Raw genomic sequence first — 20,586 nt, forward strand, 5'->3', positions numbered from 1 at the left:
ACAAACCCTTTACTATCACAAATCAACAAGTTAGATACCAAAACAAACAAACCCTTTACTATCACAAATCAACAAGTTAGATACCAAAACAAACAAACTCTTCACGATCACAAATCAACAAGTTAGATCCTAAAACTAGGAAACTCTTCACTATCACAAATCAACAAGTTAAATACCAAAACAAACAAACTCTTCACTATCACAAATCAACAAGCTAGATACCAAAACAAACAAACCCTTCACTATCACAAATCAACAAGCTAGATACCAAAACAAACAAACCCTTTACTATCACAAATCAACAAGTTAGATACCAAAACAAAAAACCCTTTACTATCACAAATCAACAAGCTAGATACCAAAACAAACAAACCCTTCACGCTCACAAATCAACAAACTAGATACCAAAAGAAACAAACCCTTTACTATCACAAATCAACAAGTTAGATACAAAAACAAACAAACCCTTCACTATCACAAATCAACAAGCTAGATACCAAAACAAACAAACCCTTCACTATCACAAATCAACAAGCTAGATACCAAAACAAACAAACCCTTTACTATCACAAATCAACAAGCTGGATACCAAAACAAACAAACCCTTCACTATCACAAATCAACAAGCTAGATACCAAAACAAACAAACCCTTTACTATCACAAATCAACAAGTTAGATACAAAAACAAACAAACCCTTCACGATCACAAATCAACAAGTTAGATACCAAAAAAAAAAACCCTTTACTATCACAAATCAACAAGTTAGATACAAAAACAAACAAACCCTTCACAATCACAAATCAACAAGCTCGATACCAAAACAAACAAACCCTTCACTATCACAAATCAACAAGTTAGATACCAAAACAAACAAACCCTTCACTATCACAAATCAACAAGTTAGATACCAAAACAAACAAACCCTTCTCTATCACAAATCAACAAGTTAGATACCAAAACAAATAAACCCTTTCCTATCATAAATCAACAAGTTAGATACAAAAACAAACAAACCTTTCACTATCACAAATCAACAAGTTAGATACCAAAACAAACAAACCCTTCACTATCACAAATCAACAAGTTAGATACCAAAACAAACAAACCCTTTACTATCACAAATCAACAAGTTAGATACCAAAACAAACAAACCCTTTACTATCACAAATCAACAAGTTAGATACCAAAACTAGGAAACCCTTCACTATCACAAATCAACAAGTTAGACACCAAAACAAACAAACCCTTTACTATCACAAATCAACAAATTAGATACAAAAACAAACAAACCCTTCACTATGACAAATCAACAAGTTAGATACCAAAACTAGGAAACTCTTCACTATCACAAATCAACAAGTTAGATACCAAAACAAACAAACCCTTCACTATCACAAATCAACAAGTTAGATACCAAAACTAGGAAACTCTTCACTATCACAAATCAACAAGTTAGATACCAAAACAAACAAACCCTTCACTATCACAAATCAACAAGTTAGATACCAAAACTAGGAAACTCTTCACTATCACAAATCAACTAGTTAGATACCAAAACTAGGAAACTCTTCACTATCACAAATCAACAAGTTAGATACCAAACCTAGGAAACTCTTCACTATCACAAATCAACAAGTTAGATACCAAAACAAATAAACCCTTTACAATCACAAATCAACAAGTTAGATACCAAAACAAACAAACCCTTTACTATCACAAATCAACAAGTTAGATACCAAAACTAGGAAACTCTTCACTATCACAAATCAACAAGTTAGATACCAAAACTAGGAAAGTCTTCACTATCACAAATAAACAAGTTAGATACCCAAACTAGGAAACTCTTCACTATCACAAATCAACAAGTTCGACACCAAAACTAGGAAACTCTTCACTATCACAAATCAACAAGTTAGATACCAAAACTAGGAAACTCTTCACGATCACAAATCAACAAGTTAGATACCAAAACTAGGAAACTCTTCACTATCACAAATCAACAAGTTAGATACCAAAACTAGGAAACTCTTCACGATCACAAATCAACAAGTTAGATACCAAAACTAGGAAACTCTTCACTATCACAAATCAACAAGTTAGATCCCAAAACAAACAAACCCTTTACTATCACAAATCAACAAGTTAGATACCAAAACTAGGAAACTCTTCACTCTCACAAATCAACAAGTTAGATACCAAAACTATGAAACTCTTCACTATCACAAATCAACAAGTTAGAAACCAAAACTAGGAAACTCTTCACTATCACAAATCAACAAGTTAGATACCAAAACTAGGAAACTCTTCACTATCACAAATCAACAAGTTTGACACCAAAACTAGGAAACTCTTCACTATCACAAATCAACAAGTTCGACACCAAAACTAGGAAATTCTTCACTATCACAAATCAACAAGTTAGATACCAAAACAAGGAAACTCTTCACTATCACAAATCAGCAAGTTAGATACCAAAACTAGGAAACTCTTCACTATCACAAATCAACATGTTAGATACCAAAACTAGGAAACTCTTCACTATCACAAATCAACAAGTTAGATACCAAAACTAGGAAACTCTTCACTTTCACAAATCAACAAGTTCGACACCAAAACTAGGAAACTCTTCACTATCACAAATCAACAAGTTAGATACCAAAACTCGGAAACTCTTCACTATCACAAATCAACAAGCTAGATACCAAAACAAACAAACCCTTCACTATCACAAATCAACAAGCTAGATACCAAAACAAACAAACCCTTCACTATCACAAATCAACAAGCTAGATACCAAAACAAACAAACCCTTTACTATCACAAATCAACAAGTTAGATACCAAAACAAACAAACCCTTTACTATCACAAATCAACAAGTTAGATACCAAAACAAACAAACTCTTCACGATCACAAATCAACAAGTTAGATCCTAAAACTAGGAAACTCTTCACTATCACAAATCAACAAGTTAAATACCAAAACAAACAAACTCTTCACTATCACAAATCAACAAGCTAGATACCAAAACAAACAAACCCTTCACTATCACAAATCAACAAGCTAGATACCAAAACAAACAAACCCTTTACTATCACAAATCAACAAGCTGGATACCAAAACTCGGAAACTCTTCACTATCACAAATCAACAAGTTAGATACCAAAACAAACAAACCCTTCACTATCACAAATCAACAAGCTGGATACCAAAACTCGGAAACTCTTCACTATCACAAATCAACAAGCTAGATACCAAAACAAACAAACCCTTCACTATCACAAATCAACAAGCTAGATACCAAAACAAACAAACCCTTTACTATCACAAATCAACAAGTTAGATACCAAAACTAGGAAACTCTTCACTCTCACAAATCAACAAGTTAGATCCCAAAACTAGGAAACTCTTCACTATCACAAATCAACAAGTTAGATACCAAAACAAACAAACTCTTCACTTTCACAAATCAACAAGTTAGATACCAAAACAAACAAACTCTTCACTATCGCAAATCAACTAGTTAGATCCTAAAACTAGGAAACCCTTTACTATCACAAATCAACAAGCTAGATACCAAAACAAACAAACCCTTTACTATCACAAATCAACAAGCTAGATACCAAAACCAACAAACCCTTTACTTTCACAAATCAACAAGCTAGACACCAAAACACACTAACTCTTCACTATCACAAATCAACAAGTTAGATACCAAAACTCGGAAACTCTTCACTATCACAAATCAACAAGTTAGATACCAAAACAAACAAACTCTTCACTTTCACAAATCAACAAGTTAGATACCAAAACAAACAAACTCTTCACTATCGCAAATCAACAAGTTAGATACCAAAACTCGGAAACTCTTCACTATCACAAATCAACAAGCTAGATACCAAAACAAACAAACCCTTTACTATCACAAATCAACAAGCTAGATACCAAAACAAACAAACTCTTCACTATCACAAATCAACAAGTTAGATACCAAAACTCGGAAACTCTTCACTATCACAAATCAACAAGCTAGATACCAAAACAAACAAACCCTTTACTATCACAAATCAACAAGCTAGATACCAAAACAAACAAACTCTTCACTATCGCAAATCAACTAGTTAGATCCTAAAACTAGGAAACCCTTTACTATCACAAATCAACAAGTTAGATACGAAAACTAGGAAACTCTTCACTATCACAAATCAACAAGTTAGATACCAAAACAAACAAACTCTTCACTATCACAAATCAACAAGTTAGACACCAAAACTCGGAAACTCTTCACTATCACAAATCAACAAGCTAGATACCAAAACAAACAAACCTTTCACTATCACAAATCAACAAGCTAGATACCAAAACAAACAAACCCTTTACTATCACAAATCAACAAGCTGGATACCAAAACACACAAACCCTTTACTATCACAAATCAACAAGTTAGATACCAAAACAAACAAACCCTTTACTATCACAAATCAACAAGTTAGATACCAAAACAAACAAACCCTTCACTATCACAAATCAACAAGTTAGATACCAAAACAAACAAACTCTTCACGATCACAAATCAACAAGTTAGATACCAAAACAAACAAACCCTTCACTATCACAAATCAACAAGTTAGATACCAAAACAAACAAACCCTTTACTATCACAAATCAACAAGTTAGATACCAAAACAAACAAACCCTTTACTATCACAAATCAACAAGTTAGATACCAAAACAAACAAACTCTTCACGATCACAAATCAACAAGTTAGATACCAAAACAAACAAACCCTTCACTATCACAAATCAACAAGTTAGATACTAAAACAAACAAACCCTTTACTATCACAAATCAACAAGTTAGATACCAAAACAAACAAACCCTTCACTATCACAAATCAACAAGTTAGATACCAAAACAAACAAACCCTTCACTATCACAAATCAACAAGCTAGATACCAAAACAAACAAACCCTTCACTATCACAAATCAACAAGCTAGATACCAAAACAAACAAACCCTTTACTATCACAAATCAACAAGTTAGATACCAAAACAAACAAACCCTTCACTATCACAAATCAACAAGCTAGATACCAAAACAAACAAACCCTTCACTATCACAAATCAACAAGCTAGATACCAAAACAAACAAACCCTTCACTATCACAAATCAACAAGCTAGATACCAAAACAAACAAACCCTTTACTATCACAAATCAACAAGTTAGATACCAAAACAAACAAACCCTTTACTATCACAAATCAACAAGTTAGATACCAAAACAAACAAACTCTTCACGATCATAAATCAACAAGTTAGATACCAAAACAAACAAACCCTTTACTATCACAAATCAACATGTTAGATACCAAAACAAACAAACTCTTCATGATCACAAATCAACAATTTTGATACCAAAACAAACAAACCCTTCACGATCACAAATCAACAAGTTAGATACCAAAACAAACAAACTCTTTACTATCACAAATCAACAAGTTAGATACCAAAACAAACAAACCCTTTACTATCACAAATCAACATGTTAGATACCAAAACAAACAAACTCTTCATGATCACAAATCAACAATTTAGATACCAAAACAAACAAACTCTTCACGATCACAAATCAACAAGTTAGATACCAAAACAAACAAACCCTTCACTATCACAAATCAACAAGTTAGATACTAAAACAAACAAACCCTTTACTATCACAAATCAACAAGTTAGATACCAAAACAAACAAACCCTTCACTATCACAAATCAACAAGTTAGATACCAAAACAAACAAACCCTCCACTATCACAAATCAACAAGTTAGATACCAAAACAAACAAACCCTTCACTATCACAAATCAACAAGTTAGATACCAAAACAAACAAACCCTTCACTATCACAAATCAACAAGTTAGATACCAAAACAAACAAACTCTTCACTATCACAAATCAACAAGTTAGATACCAAAACTAGGAAACTCTTCACTATCACAAATCAACAAGTTCGATACCAAAACTAGGAAACTCTTCACTATCACAAATCAACAAGTTAGATACCAAAACAAACAAACTCTTCACTATCACAAATCAACAAGTTAGATACCAAAACTCGGAAACTCTTCACTCTCACAAATCAACAAGCTAGATACCAAAACAAACAAACCCTTTACTATCACAAATCAAAAAGCTAGATACCAAAACCAACAAACCCTTTACTATCACAAATCAACAAGCTAGATACCAAAACAAACAAACTCTTCACTATCACAAATCAACAAGTTAGATACCAAAACAAACAAACCCTTTACTATCACAAATCAACAAGTTAGATACCAAAACTCGGAAACTCTTCACAATCACAAATCAACAAGCTAGATACCAAAACAAACAAACCCTTTACTATCACAAATCAACAAGCTAGATACCAAAACAAACAAACTCTTCACTATCACAAATCAACAAGTTAGATACGAAAACTCGGAAACTCTTGACTATCACAAATCAACAAGCTAGATACCAAAACAAACAAACCCTTTACTATCACAAATCAACAAGCTAGATACCAAAACAAACAAACTCTTCACTATCGCAAATCAACTAGTTAGATCCTAAAACTAGGAAACCCTTTACTATCACAAATCAACAAGTTAGATACCAAAACTAGGAAACTCTTCACTATCACAAATCAACAAGTTAGATACCAAAACAAACAAACTCTTCACTATCACAAATCAACAAGTTAGATACCAAAACAAACAAACTCTTCACTATCACAAATCAACAAGTTAGATACCAAAACAAACAAACTCTTCACTATCACAAATCAACAAGTTAGATACCAAAACTCGGAAACTCTTCACTATCACAAATCAACAAGCTAGATACCAAAACAAACAAACCCTTCACTATCACAAATCAACAAGCTAGATACCAAAACAAACAAACCCTTTACTATCACAAATCAACAAGCTGGATACCAAAACTCGGAAACTCTTCACTATCACAAATCAACAAGTTAGATACCAAAACAAACAAACCCTTCACTATCACAAATCAACAAGCTGGATACCAAAACTCGGAAACTCTTCACTATCACAAATCAACAAGCTAGATACCAAAACAAACAAACCCTTCACTATCACAAATCAACAAGCTAGATACCAAAACAAACAAACCCTTTACTATCACAAATCAACAAGCTGGATACCAAAACTCGGAAACTCTTCACTATCACAAATCAACAAGCTAGATACCAAAACAAACAAACCCTTCACTATCACAAATCAACAAGCTAGATACCAAAACAAACAAACCCTTCACTATCACAAATCAACAAGCTAGATACCAAAACAAACAAACCCTTTACTATCACAAATCAACAAGTTAGATACCAAAACAAACAAACCCTTTACTATCACAAATCAACAAGTTAGATACCAAAACAAACAAACTCTTCACGATCACAAATCAACAAGTTAGATCCTAAAACTAGGAAACTCTTCACTATCACAAATCAACAAGTTAAATACCAAAACAAACAAACTCTTCACTATCACAAATCAACAAGCTAGATACCAAAACAAACAAACCCTTCACTATCACGAATCAACAAGTTAGATACCAAAACAAACAAACTCTTCACGATCACAAATCAACAATTTAGATACCAAAACAAACAAACCCTTCACTATCACAAATCAACAAGTTAGATACCAAAACAAACAAACCCTTTACTATCACAAATCAACAAGTTAGATACCAAAACAAACAAACCCTTTACTATCACAAATCAACAAGTTAGATACCAAAACAAACAAACTCTTCACGATCACAAATCAACAAGTTAGATACCAAAACAAACAAACCCTTCACTATCACAAATCAACAAGTTAGATACCAAAACAAACAAACCCTTTACTCTCACAAATCAACAAGTTAGATACCAAAACAAACAAACCCTTCACTATCACAAATCAACAAGTTAGATACCAAAACAAACAAACCCTTCACTATCACAAATCAACAAGTTAGATACCAAAACAAACAAACTCTTCACTATCACAAATCAACAAGTTAGATACCAAAACAAACAAACTCTTCACAATCACAAATCAACAAGTTAAATACCAAAACAAACAAACTCTTCACTATCACAAATCAACAAGTTAGATACCAAAACAAACAAACTCTTCACTATCACAAATCAACAAGTTAAATACCAAAACAAACAAACCCTTTACAATCACAAATCAACAAGTTAGATACCAAAACAAACAAACCCTTTACTATCACAAATCAACAAGTTAGATACCAAAACAAACAAACCCTTTACTATCACAAATCAACAAGTTAGATACCAAAACAAACAAAATCTTCACGATCACAAATCAACAAGTTAGATACCAAAACAAACAAACCCTCCACTATCACAAATCAACAAGTTAGATACCAAAACAAACAAACCCTTCACTATCACAAATCAACAAGTTAGATACCAAAACAAACAAACTCTTCACTATCACAAATCAACAAGTTAGATACCAAAACAAACAAACTCTTCACAATCACAAATCAACAAGTTAAATACCAAAACAAACAAACTCTTCACTATCACAAATCAACAAGTTAAATACCAAAACAAACAAACTCTTCACTATCACAAATCAACAAGTTAGATACCAAAACAAACAAACTCTTCACTATCACAAATCAACAAGTTAGATACCAAAACAAACAAACTCTTCACAATCACAAATCAACAAGTTAAATACCAAAACAAACAAACTCTTCACTATCACAAATCAACAAGTTAGATACCAAAACAAACAAACTCTTCACTCTCACAAATCAACAAGTTAAATACCAAAACAAACAAACCCTTCACTATCACAAATCAACAAGTTAGATCCCAAAACAAACAAACTCTTCATTATCACAAATCAACAAGTTAGATACCAAAACTAGGAAACTCTTCACTATCACAAATCAACAAGTTAGATGCCAAACCTAGGAAACTCTTCACTATCACAAATCAACAAGTTAGATACCAAAACTAGGAAACTCTTCACTATCATAAATCAACAAGTTAGATACCAAAACTAGGAAACCCTTCACTATCACAAATCAACATGTTAGATACCAAAACTAGGAAACTCTTCACTATCATAAATCAACAAGTTATATAACAAAACTAGGAAACCCTTCACGATCACAAATCAACAAGTTAGATACCAAAACAAACAAACTCTTCACTATCACAAATCAACAAGTTAGATACCAAAACTAGGAAACTCTTCACTATCACAAATCAAAAAGTGAGGTACCAAAACTAGGAAACCCTTCACGATCACAAATCAACAAGTTAGATACCAAAACTAGGAAACTCTTCACTATCACAAATCAACAAGTTAGATACCAAAACAAACAAACTCTTCACTATCACAAATCAACAAGTTAGATACCAAAACAAACAAACCCTTTACTATCACAAATCAACAAGCTGGATACCAAAACTCGGAAACTCTTCACTATCACAAATCAACAATTTAGATACCAAAACAAACAAACTCTTCACTATCACAAATCAACAAGTGAGGTACCAAAACTAGGAAACTCTTCACTATCACAAATCAACAAGTTAGATACCAAAACAAACAAACTCTTCACTATCACAAATCAACAAGTTAGATACCAAAACTAGGAAACCCTTCACTATCACAAATCAACAAGTTAGATACCAAAACAAACAAACTCTTCACTATCACAAATCAACAAGTTAGATACCAAAACTAGGAAACCCTTCACGATCACAAATCAACAAGTTAGATACCAAAACAAACAAACTCTTCACTATCACAAATCAACAAGTTAGATACCAAAACTAGGAAACTCTTCACTATCACAAATCAACAAGTTAGATACCAAAACAAACAAACTCTTCACTATCACAAATCAACAAGTTAGATACCAAAACTAGGAAACCCTTCACTATCACAAATCAACATGTTAGATACCAAAACAAACAAACTCTTCACTATCACAAATCAACAAGTTAGATACCAAAACTAGGAAACCCTTCACTATCACAAATCAACATGTTAGATACCAAAACAAACAAACTCTTCACTATCACAAATCAACATGTTAGATACCAAAACTAGGAAACCCTTCACTATCACAAATCAACAAGTTAGATACCAAAACTAGGAAACCCTTCACTATCACAAATCAACAAGGTAGATTCTAAAACTAGGAAACCCTTCACTATCACAAATCATCAAACCAGGTCCCAAAAGGAAACCGTTTCACTGTCGATAAAATGTCGTCGAACAAACAACCAGTACAGCTTGAGAATGTACCTGCCGAGATGAGGAGGTTATATGGTCGTCTGATGGAGTTTAATCAAGGGCATATAACGACTGTCGGCCTTGGGCCAGGTAGGGTCCATCTGAACCCCCCCCCCCCCCCAACCCTCCGACCTCCGATACTGTAAGATTGCCCGCGAGTTCGTTTTAGATTCTCAGCAAGCTCGTACCAAAGTCCGGCAGAGTACCAAATCCAGAGCCAGATGCGACCTATCAATGCAGGGATCTAAAAAGTAAGCTCTTCAGCCTGGAGGGTCTGCGCTCTACCGATCAGGAATGCGGTCTCGTTATGAAAGGAAATTCTCATTACAATTCATCCTGTAAAGGAGATTATAATAATAATAATAATAATAATTCATTTATTTTATATAGCGCTTTTCATGAAGCCCAAAGGCGCTTTGACAGAGTGCAAAACATAATGCATAACAAAACATGAAAACAACAATTGCAAAAAGACAAGAATCAATAGGGAAATATTTGAAGCAAAAGGAGGGAGAAGGAGAAGTGATAGTCAGGGGTTAAATGCTGTGGGTTGAATGTTGAATGCAGTGCTGAACAGGTGGGTCTTGAGTGATGTTTTGAATGTGGTGAGTGAGGAGGAGTCTCTGATGGTGTGAGGTATTGAGTTCCAGAGGGTGGGAGCAGCGATGGAGAAGGCCCTGTCCCCCCAGGATCTGAATTTGGTCCGGATGGGGGGGGGGGGGTCAGGAGGTTGGTACCAGCAGAGCGGAGATTGCGGGTGGGAGTGTGTCTGGAGAGGAGGTCAGCCAGGTAGGATGGGGCCAGGTTATGGAGGGCTTTGTAGGTCAAGAGGAGGATTTTGTACTGGATTCTCTGGGAGATTGGGAGCCAGTGAAGCTTGTAAAGGACGGGGATGATGTGGTCACGAGTCCGGGAATGGGTGAGTAGACGGGCAGCGGAGTTCTGAATGTATTGGAGTTTATTGGTGATTGTTGAGGGTGAACCATAGAGGAGGTTATTGCAATAGTCCAGACGGGAGGTGATGAAGGAGTGGATGAGGGTTTCTGCAGCCGTGGAGGAGAGGGATGAGCGGAGACGGGCGATGTTTTTCAGGTGAAAGAAGGCTGTCTTTGTGATCTGTTTCGTGTATTTGTCGAAGGAGAGGGTTTGGTCAAAGATGACGCCAAGATTCCGGATGAGAGGGGAGGTGGATACTGGGATACCGTCGATGTTGAGGGCAAAGTTATGGGTGGATTTTGTGAGCGTTTTTGGGCCAATGATGATTATTTCAGATTTATCACAGTTAAGTTTGAGGAAGTTGATTTGAAGCCAGGATTTTATTTCAGAGATGCAGTTTGTCAGGATAGAGTGGGTGTCGGTGGAGACAGACTTGGTGGAGATGAAAAGCTGGATGTCATCGGCGAAGCAGTGGAATTGGAGACCATGACGGCGGATTAAGTGACCGAGGGGGGACAGGTAAAGGATGAAGAGGAGGGGGCCAAGAACTGAACCTTGGGGGACACCTTGGGGGAGGGGAGCAGTGGGGGATTTGCAGTTATTGATGGAGATGAACTGGCGTCTGTCAGAGAGGTATGATTTAATCCAAGAGAGGGCAGTGCCGGTGACGTTAAAGGTGGATTCAAGTCGGGTGAGGAGGATGGTGTGATCGATGGTGTCAAAGGCAGCGCTGAGGTCGAGGAGGACGAGAATGTTGAGGTTGCCAGCGTCAGAGGAGAGGAGAAGGTCGTTGGTGATTTTGAGGAGAGCAGTTTCAGTACTGTGGTTGGAGCGGAATCCGGATTGGAATGTTTCATACAGGTTATTGGCAGAGAGGTGATGTTTGAGTTGAGTGGCTACAGCGCGTTCCAAAACTTTCGACAGAAAGGGTAGGTTGGAGATGGGTCTGAAGTTGTTTAGGGTGTCAGGGTTTAGACCAGGTTTTTTTAGAATGGGGGTAACAGCAGCAATTTTGAGGGATGGTGGGACGATGCCTGTAGACAGGGAGGAGTTTATTGTTGCAATGATAAGTGGAGAGAGAGCAGGAAGGGAGGCCTTGACAAAGCTGGAGGGGATGGGGTCAAGAGTGCAGGTGGCAGTTTTCATTTCTATGAGGAGTTCAGAGAGGTCAGTAGGGGAGACCGGGGAGAATTGAGACAGGGGAAGGCAGGATAAGGGGGGGCAGGTGGTTGGAGGGGGAGCGGGTGCGGCGGTGGTCAAGCTGTTGTAGATGTTGTCAATTTTGCGTTGGAAGAAAGAAAGGAAGGAGATGCAGTTGTCTACTGTGAATGACTGGGTGGTGGTGTCCAGGGGGCGGAGGAGTTTGTTTATTGTCGAGAAGAGTGCTTTTGGGTTTCCGGAGCCAGAGTGGATAATTTGAGAGTAGTAGGCGGAGCGGGCGTGGGAGAGGGCATCTTTGTAGTGTTGTAGGTGGTCCTTGTAGGCTTGGGAGTGAATTGTGAGACCTGTTTTATTGCGGAGTCTTTCAAGTTGGCGAGCACGAGTTTTCATCAGGCGGAGTTCAGGGGTAAACCAGGGAGCAGAATGGGTGAAAGAAACTGTTTTGGTTTTTACAGGCGCAAGCTGGTCAAGGCAGGAGGAGAGAGTGTGGTTGTAGTAGTCAGTGAGGTCGGAAGGGGTGTGGAGGTCAATGAAGGGAGAAGTGGACATTTTTTCAGAGAGGGTGGATGAGAATGAGGTAGGTGAAAGAGCGTTTAGCTTACGGAAGTTGATAGTGCGATAATGTCTTGGTGTTGGGGTGGGGATGTTGATGGTCATAGTGATGGCTAAGTGGTCAGAGAGGGTGAGGTCGGAGCCAGAGAGATGGTGCAAATTATAAAATTCATTATAATTTGAATTATGAATTATAAAATTCATCTTTATGAAAACACTTCTCTCAAATACTTCATTGAAGATCAGACTGCAGTCAAATTCAACGATTTCCAGAGGCAATCAAGTGGCAAGTTGAATTGCTGAATTTTTATTTGGCACGATAAGTATAAATCTGGTGTTGGTTGTATGATGAAAGTGGATTTCTTAAGATCTTCGGGTCTTGCGTTCGAGTCCCTGTCGTGTCGTCACATAGCACCAGGTGCAGGTGGGTTTTTTTTGTTTTTTTTTGTATACTGAATCGAGGCTCGTGAAAGAGCTAACATTTATTTCACAAACAAATCAACCAGACAAACAAAATATATAAAAAGAGGGAGCGAAAGACAAGATGGGGAGAGAAGGGGAAGCACACAAACACAACATTTGAGAGCAGGGAGATGTGTGGGAGGGAGAGGGCTTGGGGGGAGGAGGCGTGGGAAGGGGGGGAAGGGGAGGGGGTGGGAGAAGTATAAAACACAAGGACACCAAGGACTTCCAGGACAGAAGTTGGTATTTCAAAAAAGTGGATCTGGGGTGAAATGAGTGGGGGTAGAAAAGATCAAGGTTTTGGATGGGGGAAGATAAGAGATGGTGGTGAACAGCTGTTTTAAAGACCTGGAGGGTGGAGTGGGATTGAAGAGAGTGAGGGAGTTTGTTCCAGAGGCAGGAGAAAAGAGGAATGAAGGAGTGAAGGTGAGCAGAGAGTCTTGATTTTGGCAGTTTAACCATAAGAGGGTTGCAGGCAGATCTTGTGCGACCTGTAGGAATATTTGGGGGACAGAGCCCAGAGAGAGCTGGGGGGGGGCAAGGCCAGAGAGGAGTCGGTAGAAGACGGAAAGACCACCAACCTGCCTGCGGTGAGTGAGTGAAAGGCCCTTGGAGTTAGCTTCATCGCGGGAGATTCCAATGATTCTGAAAGCTTTGGTTTCAACAGCGTGAAGACGAGCTAGGTGTGAGGCAGGAGCACCAGCCCAGAAGGGAGAGCAGTATTCCATTGAGCTGCGGATGAAAGCCTTGTATGTGGTGAGGAGCTCAGGTGTGCCAAGGAAGGACTTCGCACGACGGAAGATGCCCAGTCGGCGACTGGCTTTGGAGGCCAGATTTGAAATGGGTTTTCCCAGGAAAGATCTTGTCTCCTTCCCTTGACTTGCACAAGAAGTAGTCGTCTAGGCGGGGCCAGGGGTTCTGCACTGGCAGTTTCAACCTCAACGACGTCAACAGATTCAAGTTCTTGAGATGCCATGATGACTTATAAAATTCAAAATTACACAAGTGTCTATATTGAAAATCTGAAAATAATAGAAACTTTTAAAAGTTTATTTATGAAATTTTTGGGTTAGCGGACTTGAGTTAATGGAAGTTAAATGTAACAGAAGTTAGTTAGTCCGATAATGATTTTCAAAGTTAACTTAAAAGTTAAATCGTTAACGAAAAAGTTAACTTCGTTATTTAACGCTTAACGGATTAACGGTTTGGTGCCCAGCTTTGAGCATTTGTAAGAACTCCTGTATGGATCCGCATATGTAATTTCAAATTGCCTTTTTGAGAGAAACGTTTCTCACATATCGAGCACTTGTGGGGACGCTCTCCTGTATGGATCCACATTTGTAATTTCAAATCGCTTTTTATCAAGAAACCTTTACCACATATCGAGCATTTGTGGGGTAGCTGTCCTGTATGGATCCTCATATGCGTTTTCAAATGGTCTTTTTGAGAGAAACCTTTATCACATATCGAGCATTTGTGAGGTCACTCTCCTCTATGTAATGTTATGTCAGGGGGGTAGAGGAATATCTAGAGCCAGGTAGATCTGCATAGGTAGGTACTCGACTGTCGTGATAGGGAATCTACCTGTAATAAGTTCTGTGTGTAGCCCGGATGTCGGTATAAGTTGTATCTGTGTCACCGCCACGAGGGGGCGGGGCATGCTAATTAGTACAGGGATTATGGGTAAAATTCCCTCCTTTGTCGTTCCCTCTGTCGCCAATCCAGTGTCCCTTATGGCAACGCACTCATATAGACACTTAGATAGGTCCCTTAGTGCACACATTAATTAAATCCCCTCCCTTACAATAAAACAAGCAGGAAGGGGCCGCGTACAACGCCGGCATGGGCGTCAAACATCGTGCTAACAAGCAATAGCCACGCCCAGGGAACATGTGATTGGTTGGTGGAAGGGAGAGGCGCATTGATTGGTCACCGACCATGGACACCTCGGCCAATCAGTGCGAAAGGTGCAAACATTCAGCCAATCAGGGTGAAGGCACCAAACGACCATTTAGAAACAGGTTTCTAATTGGAGGACAAGCGCAAGTGACGTGAAAAGGCGGGAAAGATCACAAAGAAGGGAGGGACTGATTGGAACGCGCCAATTGAACGTTGACTCAAACTGTCATATCCTTTGGAGGTCTGCAAAATGAGTATACCGGCTTACTGGACACAGGGCACCATAGTCAGGGCCCTTGGGGATATTTTGGTTCTTCCAAAATTCTTCCAAAAGCCTCAAATTTGGCGCAGATGTTGCCCATGCCATACTCTTTCGATTTTTGACGGGCGCCAATGGCGGTATGATCCGGGGACCATTCCGGTCCATCCCGCCATGTCACCTGACCTATGACGTCATAATTAGGATATGCATCCAATCACATGGCGTACTATAAGTGGTCAAAGTTCAAAATGAATCAATCGAAAAATGAAGGCAGGGATCCATTTTTAAGGTTTTCATAAAATCCAATATGGCCACCAGGTCACATGACCTATGACGTCATATTTATGACATGTATGCAATCATGTATACATGAACCCGGATCATGATGGCACAAAAATTAAACACAAGGATATGGCATACAGTTCATAAAACATCAAAATCCGTACCTTTGTAATTAGACTGATGAACTGCATATGCCTGAAAATTAGGAAATAGACATGTAAATATTTCCTCTAATTGTCAAAAATAAGGTCAGAGTTCGATTACCCAACCCAGAAACATAAAATGGTGAACCTCGCGTAAATCTTGACAAAAAACTCAAAAACTGACATGTTTGACTCAAAAATGACCTTTAAGATGACCTTGAGGGTTGACCTTGACCTCGAATCATCAAAATAACATCATAATTGGATTCCTCGACCTCGAAAACCCCTGAAAAGTGGTATCATACATGATTCCAACTTTTGGTTATTTAACTGATTTTCCTCTAATCCGGGTGGCGGCCATTTAGTATTTCGCCAATATGGGCCCCCCGGGGGGGGGGGGGGCGCCTGTCTTGGCGCCAGTCAAAAATCGAAAGAGTATGGCATGGGCAACATCTGGGCCAAATTTGGTGCTTTTGGAGGAATTTGAACCAAACGGCCCCAAAATATCCCTAAGGGTCCTGACTACCATGGACCCATGATTAATTTATGATTCCTGGCGTGCAGTATCAACCTGCCTGGGGCACTTCGGTATGGAATATCCCCATTGGGCGTGGCTCGAGGTGAAACTTCGCCCCGCCCCCTATTTTGAAGGGTGTGTCATGACTCATCATCCTACTTATTTGTACAGTCCTCATCGTGGTGGTAATCCGCGTCATGCGTGGTTTGTGCTGTTTGTGGTAAATCCGTGTCAGAAGGTTCTCGAAACTCGACCGCATCGCACGGCGCGGCACTGGGTAAGACGGCGGTGTCGTTCGTGCGTAAATGTACGCGAGCACGACGTCAAGTTGACGTGCGTTTCGTGCTGTGATTTGATGCGATGATATAACGGATTAACGGTCGTTGTAAGCTAAAAGTGCTCGGTATCGGTACGTCGCGCTCGGAAGTGAAGCACCTTGTGCTCGGGGTTTGGTGTTCGTGTTCTGCTTGTGCATTCGGAAGGTGCTCGTGTTGTTTTCACATTTGGACAAATCCTGAAATGTGATTAAATATTATATCATAATTGGTTTTGCCGACGTGCATTGTGAGCTCCTAGATTTGCTTCGTGTTTCTTTCTTTTTTTTTGACGCTTTTCAGATCTACTAGGATCTACATCTGCCTCCATCCTTTTCTTCCCTTTCTCCAACATGAAAGCCAGCAATTTTGGATTCCTAACAAAAAGCCCTAACGTTTGCAGTCTGCTCCGATTCGGTTTTTCTTTGTGTTTTTTTTGCTATGCAGCCATATGCACGTGCATACTTGTCATAATTACCCCCGCAAACGAAGGTTGATGGATGGAGGTTATGTCTTATGACTTATGTTTTCACGTATGCCTGGCTGTGTCTGCCTGTCTGTGTCTGCCTGTCTGTGTCTGCCTGTCTGTGTCTGCCTGTCTTTGTCTGTGAACAGTATATCTCAAAAAGTTGTGGACGGATTCGGCCGAAATTTGGTGGACAGGTTGTGTGTGTGACCAGGACAAATAGATTCGATTTTGGTGAAGATCTGAATATGGATTTGGATACAAGAGTTATTTAATTTTTAAGTGATTCTTCAACATTGAGAGATCGTGAAAAACGATATATAACATGATATTTCAAAGAAGTTATGGACGAGTTTTGAGTAAACTTGGTGGATGAGTTTGTTAGGTGACAAGAACAAGCTGATTCGATTTTGGTTCAGGTCCGAATCCTGATCCGGCCTATCGGTGGATACAAAATGTAAACTGTTCAGCCTGGTGGGGTAGGCTCTCTACCGAGTGACGTTCGAGTTGCTCCCATGTTATATTTGGGAAAATGTGCATAGGGAAATCGGCATGCAAAGTCACTCGTCTTCAACTGGTCCCGTAACACAACGCAAGCCCTCCACACAAGATCAGAACTGCTCTGTAGCGCTCACTGTGCATGGCAAAGGTCCACTGATATATATATATATATTTTTTTTTAAATTTATATATATATATATATATATATATATATATATATATATATATATATATATATATATATATATATATATATATATATATATATATATATATATATATATATATATATTGTTGCAGTTCTCTACGCCGGCCTTCTTCCCCTTATCAAAGGGGGGGATTAATTCCCTTGTCTTTACTGGCCTGGCGGAACCGAGACTTATTACGTCCTTCCCGGGCAAGCGTGGAAACAGGGTTTCGGGACCAATTCTCGCTCGTACCTAAGTACCCACGCCGCCACGGAAACGAGGAAACAAGCCTCGCACGAACCACGTGTGATGTTTGTACGCCGAGCGGATTGCGTACACGTGGTCCGCGCAGTCTTACTCAGTGGAACCCGATTGGAGCGATCTTAATCGTGCCACGCTTGGTCAACTGGAGAAATCGCAAACGATTGAATCAAGAATAAAGGAAGAACAGATGGGTTTAATTGTTCCCACACGTATTTACAGTTCAAGGACGAAGAGACACAGAATCGCCTTCAACAGCCTTAACTTATCCCTGGGACAACGGGCCCGTCTCACTCATACAGGGGATTGCAGATGGGCAGGTGTTCCCCAACGCGTCCAGGGATGGTCCTCGTCCAGCTCTCCATGGTCCCCGGCACGTCCCGCGAAGATGGTGGCAGGCGAAGACAGGGACTCGTAGCGCGTCTCTCGTACAAAGCAGATGATCGGGGCGAAACGGTAGAGGGCGGACTTTAGCGCGGCTGGTGGTTACTCAGCCTCGTTCACTCGCGCGGCTGAAATGTGCTATTTCGTTATAAACGTGCCTGGCTGCGCCCGCGTATATGTAACGACCAACTCCTCTTCTTCAATACACTTGGTGTTGGTTAGTGCGCGCGTTCTCGTGCAATGATCAAGTTCAACCGGCAGCAGTCCTCCAATGCAAGTCCTTTCGAGGGCTTTGCACAGCGGGTTTTATAGCTACGCCCCCCCCCCCCCCTCAAGGTCATCAAACCTTCTGGAACTCACCAGACTCTTCTCACACGCCCTCTGATGCCACCACCCTCGAGCTCTGATTGGCGGCTCATGCTTACCGTCATCGCTCCTGCCGCTCTGCCTCGACTCCGCCCCGATCCTCCTCTGCCTGCCTCGTGTTAACTGCCCAATATGAACCAACGTTAACACAAAAGGGGTTGTGGCGACGGATGTAGGATGACCGGTGGCAGTAGGGCCTATTTTCCTGGCTCATACTCAACGCAGAATTAACAAAGGAGAGGAACTAAGCTCACAAATACTAAGACATAACTATACTATCGCGAGGCTACATGTTGCTTGTGTGACTAACTATGGGGGGCAGACTTTAGCCTTTATTAAACTCACTTGACAGACTCAAAACCGCAACAATATAATATATATATAATATATTGTTGCGGTTCTGAGAATGTACATATTTGATTAATAAAGGTTAAAGGTTTGCCCCCATAGTTAGTCCACATGCAACACGTAGGCCACCTTAGAACATTAGTTATGTCATAGTATATGTGAGAATAAGGCCATTTCCAATAGTGATACCTGCGTTGTGTAAATAAATAAATAAGCTTAGGTCCCATTCATTTTGTGGCCCACCCTCCAAATCTACCTCGTTGGGCAGCATCCAGTCTGCGCCCCATTTTTGTCCCCCATCGCTCAGCGGAGCGAAAGGGGGACTATGGCTTTCCCCTCCGTGCGGGTGTGCGGGCGTGCGTGCGTAAGCGAAGGACCGCATTCTAATTTGGTGTGTGGGTGCAACCCACGTCAAAATCCAAGATGGCCTCCGCCATGTATGTCTGATGCCATGTATGTCTGATGCCATGTATGTCTGAACCTTGTAACCTGCATATCTTGAAAAATAAGCGAAGTACCAACTTCTAATCTGGTATGTGGGTGTATCTAGGCATAAGGAAGAACGCTATTGAAAATTGGGGCGCCACGTCAAAATCCAAGATGGCCGCCGCCATGTATGTCTGAACCTTGTGAGAGAATATCTTGAAAAATAAGCGAAGTACCAACTTCTAATTTGGTGTGTGGGTGTATCTCGGCCTAAGGACGAAAGCTATTGAAAATTGGGTCGCCACGTCAAAATCCAAGATGGCCGCCACCATATATATGTCTGAAACTTGTGAGCGAAATATCTCGAAAAATAAGCAAAGTACCAATGTCTAATCTGGTGTGTGGGTGTATCTAGGCACAAGCAAGAACATTGTTTAAAATTGGGTCGCCACGTCAAAATCCAAGATGGCCACCGCCATGTATGTCTGAACCTTGTGAGATTAATATCTTGAAAAATAAGCGAAGTACCAACTTCTAATCTGGTGTTTGGGTGTATCTCGGCATAAGGACGAACGCTATTGAAAATTCGGTCGCCATGTCAAAATCCAAGATGGCCGCCATGATGTATGTCTGACACTTGTGAGATGAATATCTTGAAAAGTAAGCGAAGTACCAACTTCTAATTTGGTGTGTGTGTGTATCTCGCCATAAGGAAGAAGGCTATTGAAAATTGGGTCGCCACGTCAAAATCCAAGATGGCCACCACC

The 20,586-nt window shown here is 39.5% G+C and overlaps 1 protein-coding gene across 3 annotated transcripts in view; it reads left to right on the forward strand.

Moving 5' to 3' along the window:
* The first annotated feature begins 16,691 nt into the window (after positions 1-16,691).
* Positions 16,692-20,586, forward strand: part of LOC137434379 (sodium/myo-inositol cotransporter 2) — a 130,070-nt gene continuing 126,175 nt past the window's right edge. For all 3 annotated transcript variants that reach the window (XR_013624683.1, XM_078785439.1, XM_078785440.1), the window contains exon 1: positions 16,692-16,842. The gene's annotated coding sequence lies outside the window, so the exon portion shown is untranslated. The remainder of the gene's footprint in view (positions 16,843-20,586) is intronic.

Source organism: Myxine glutinosa, chromosome 10 (assembly GCF_964187855.1).
Source record: "Myxine glutinosa chromosome 10, kmMyxGlut1.1, whole genome shotgun sequence".
Lineage (NCBI taxonomy): Eukaryota > Metazoa > Chordata > Myxini > Myxiniformes > Myxinidae > Myxine > Myxine glutinosa.